Below are 4,233 nucleotides of genomic sequence, written 5' to 3'. Positions count from 1 at the left end.
ATTCAGTCCCGACTGCCCCAAATATGGTCGTGACCAAATTCATATATCCTAGGGACCCATTTATGTGAAAATATCAAAAGAAACTTCCCGGGGATATTTTCATGAAATTCCTGTGTACTAACCCCTTTGAAGAATTCGTCAAAAACTCGAACTTCATTATATCTGCTACGATTCAGTCCCGACTGCCCAAATATGGTCGTGATCAAATTCATATATCCATAGGGACCCATTTATGTGAAAATATCAAAAGAAACTTCCGGGTGATATTTTCAAGAAATTCCTGTGTACTAACCCCTTTGAGAATTCGTCAAAACTCGAACTTCATTATATCTGCTCCGATTCAGTCCCGACTGCCCCAAATATGGTCGTGACCAAATTCATATATCCATAGGGACCCATTTATGTGAAAATATCAAAGAAACTTCCCGGTGAGGATAATTTTCATGAAACTCCTGTGTACTAACCCCTTTGAGAATTCGTCAAACACTCGAACTTCATTATATCTGCTCTATTCAGTCCCGACTGCCCCAAATATGGTCGTGACCAAATTCATATATCCATAGGGACCCATTTATGTGAAAATATCAAAGAAACTGCCCCGGGGTATTTTCAAGAAATTCCCGTGTACTAACCCCTTTGAGAATTCGTCAAAAACTCGAACTTCATTATATCTGCTCCGATTCAGTCCCGACTGCCCCAAATATGGTCGTGACCAAATTCATATATCCATAGGGACCCATTTTATGTGAAAATATCAAAAGAAACTTCCGGGTGAAATTTTCATGAAATTCCTGTGTACTAAACCCTTTGAGAATTCGTCAAAAACTCGAACTTCATTATATCTGCTCCGATTCAGTCCCGACTGCCCCAAAATGGTCGTGACCAAATTCATATATCCATAGGGACCCATTTATGTGAAAATATTAAAAGAAACTCCCGGTGAAATTTCATGAATTCCTGTGTACTAACCCCTTTGAGAATTCGTCAAAAACTCGAACTTCATTATATCTGCTCGATTCAGTCCCGACTGCCCCAAATATGGTCGTGACCAAATTTTATTTCATCCATAGGACCCCTTTATGTGAAAATATCAAAAGAAACTGCCCGGGGATATTTTCAAGAAATTCCCGTGTACTAACCCCTTTGAGAATTCGTCAAAAACTCGAACTTCATTATATCTGCTACGATTCAGTCCCGACTGCCCCAAATATGGTCGTGATCAAATTCATATATCCATAGGGACCCATTTATGTGAAAATATCAAAGGAAACTTCTGGGTGAAATTTTCATGAAATTCCGTGTACTAACCCCTTTGAGAATTCGTCAAAAACTCGAACTTCATTATATCTGCTACGATTCAGTCCCGACTGCCCCAAATATGGTCGTGACCAAATTCATATATCCATAGGGACCCATTTATGTGAAAATATCAAAAAGAACTTCCCGGTGAAATTTTCATGAAACTCCTGTGTACTAACCCCTTTGAGAATTCGTCAAAACTCGAACTTCATTATATCTGCTCGTATTCAGTCCCGACTGCCCCAAATATGGTCGTGACCAAATTCATATATCCATAGGGACCCATTTATGTGAAAATATCAAAAGAAATTGCCCGGGGATATTTTCAAGAAATTCCGTGTACTAACCCCTTTGAGAATTCGTCAAAAACTCGAACTTCATTATATCTGCTACGATTCAGTCCCGACTGCCCCAAATATGGTCGTGACCAAATTCATATATCCATAGGGACCCATTTATGTGAAAAATAAAAAGAAACTTCCGGGTGAATTTAATGAAATTCCTGTGTACTAACCCTTTGAGAATTCGTCAAAAACTCGAACTTCATTATATCTGCTTCGATTCAGTCCCGATTGCCCCAAATATGGTCGTGACCAAATTCATATATCCATAGGGACCCATTTATGTGAAAATATCAAAAGAAACTGCCCGGGGTATTTTCAAGAAATTCCCGTGTACTAACCCCTTTGAGAATTCGTCAAAAACTCGAACTTCATTATATCTGCTCCGATTCAGTCCCGACTGCCCCAAATATGGTCGTGACCAAATTCATATATCCATAGGGACCCATTTATGTGAAAATATCAAAGAAACTGCCCGGTGAAATTTTCATGAAATTCCTGTGTACTAACCCCTTTGAGAATTCGTCAAAAACTCGAACTTCATTATATCTGCTACGATTCAGTCCCGACTGCCCCAAATATGGTCGTGACCAAATTCATATATCCATAGGGACCCATTTATGTGAAAATATCAAAGGAAACTTCCCGGGGAATATTTTCATGAAATTCCTGTGTACTAACCCCTTTGAGAATTCGTCAAAAACTCGAACTTCATTATATCTGCTACGATTCAGTCCCGACTGCCCCAAATATGGTCGTGATCAAATTCATATATCCATAGGGACCCATTTATGTGAAAATATCAAAGAAACTTCCGGGTGAAATTTTCATGAAATTCCTGTGTACTAACCCCTTGAGAATTCGTCAAAAACTCGAACTTCATTATATCTGCTACGATTCAGTCCCGACTGCCCCAAATATGGTCGTGACAAAATTCATATATCCATAGGGACCCATTTATGTGAAAATATCAAAGGAAACTTCCCGGGATATTTTCATGAAATTCCTGTGTACTAACCCCTTTGAGAATTCGTCAAAAACTCGAACTTCATTATATCTGCTACGATTCAGTCCCGACTGCCCCAAATATGGTCGTGACCAAATTCATATATCCATAGGGACCCATTTATGTGAAAATATCTAAAGAAACTTCCGGGTGAATTTTTCATGAAATTCCTGTGTTCGTCAAAAACTCGAACTTCATTATATCTGCTACGATTCAGTCCCGACTGCCCCAAATATGGTCGTGACCAAATTCATATATCCATAGGGACCCATTTATGTGAAAATATCAAAAGAAACTTCCGGGATGAAATTTTCATGAAATTCCTGTGTACTAACCCCTTTGAGAATTCGTCAAAAACTCGAACTTCATTATATCTGCTCGATTCAGTCCCGACTGCCCCAAATATGGTCGTGACCAAATTCATATATCCATAGGGACCCATTTATGTGAAAATATCAAAAGAAACTGCCCGGGGATATTTTCAAGAAATTCCCGTGTACTAACCCCTTTGAGAATTCGTCAAAAACTCGAACTTCATTATATCTGCTACGATTCAGTCCCGACTGCCCCAAATATGGTCGTGACCAAATTCATATATCCATAGGGACCCATTTATGTGAAAATATCAAAGAAACTTCTGGGTGAAATTTTCATGAAATTCCTGTGTACTAACCCCTTTGAGAATTCGTCAAAAACTCGAACTTCATTATATCTGCTACGATTCAGTCCCGACTGCCCCAAATATGGTCGTGACCAAATTCATATATCCATAGGGACCCATTTATGTGAAAATATCAAAAGAAACTCCCGGTGAAATTTTCATGAAACTCCTGTGTACTAACCCCTTTGAGAATTCGTCAAAAACTCGAACTTCATTATATCTGCTCGTATTCAGTCCCGACTGCCCCAAATATGGTCGTGACCAAATTCATATATCCATAGGGACCCATTTATGTGAAAATATCAAAAGAAACTGCCCGGGGATATTTTCAAGAAATTCCCGTGTACTAACCCCTTTGAGAATTCGTCAAAAACTCGAACTTCATTATATCTGCTACGATTCAGTCCCGACTGCCCCAAATATGGTCGTGACCAAATTCATATATCCATAGGGACCCATTTATGTGAAAATATCAAAGGAAACTTCGGGTGAAATTTTCATGAAATTCCTGTGTACTAACCCCTTTGAGAATTCGTCAAAAACTCGAACTTCATTATATCTGCTACGATTCAGTCCCGACTGCCCCAAATATGGTCGTGACCAAATTCATATATCCATAGGGACCCATTTATGTGAAAATATCAAAAGAAACTTCCCGGTGAAATTTTCATGAAATTCCTGTGTACTAACCCCTTTGAGAATTCGTCAAAAACTCGAACTTCATTATATCTGCTCGATTCAGTCCCGACTGCCCCAAATATGGTCGTGACCAAATTCATATATCCATAGGGACCCATTTATGTGAAAATATCAAAAGAAATTGCCCGGGGATATTTTCAAGAAATTCCCGTGTACTAACCCCTTTGAGAATTCGTCAAAAACTCGAACTTCATTATATCTGCTACGATTCAGTCCCGACTGCCCCA

This window comes from Daucus carota, chromosome 3 (genome assembly GCF_001625215.2).
Source record: "Daucus carota subsp. sativus chromosome 3, DH1 v3.0, whole genome shotgun sequence".
Lineage (NCBI taxonomy): Eukaryota > Viridiplantae > Streptophyta > Magnoliopsida > Apiales > Apiaceae > Daucus > Daucus carota.
The sequence above is the reverse complement of the archived record's forward strand: the minus strand, read 5'-3'. Positions refer to the sequence as shown.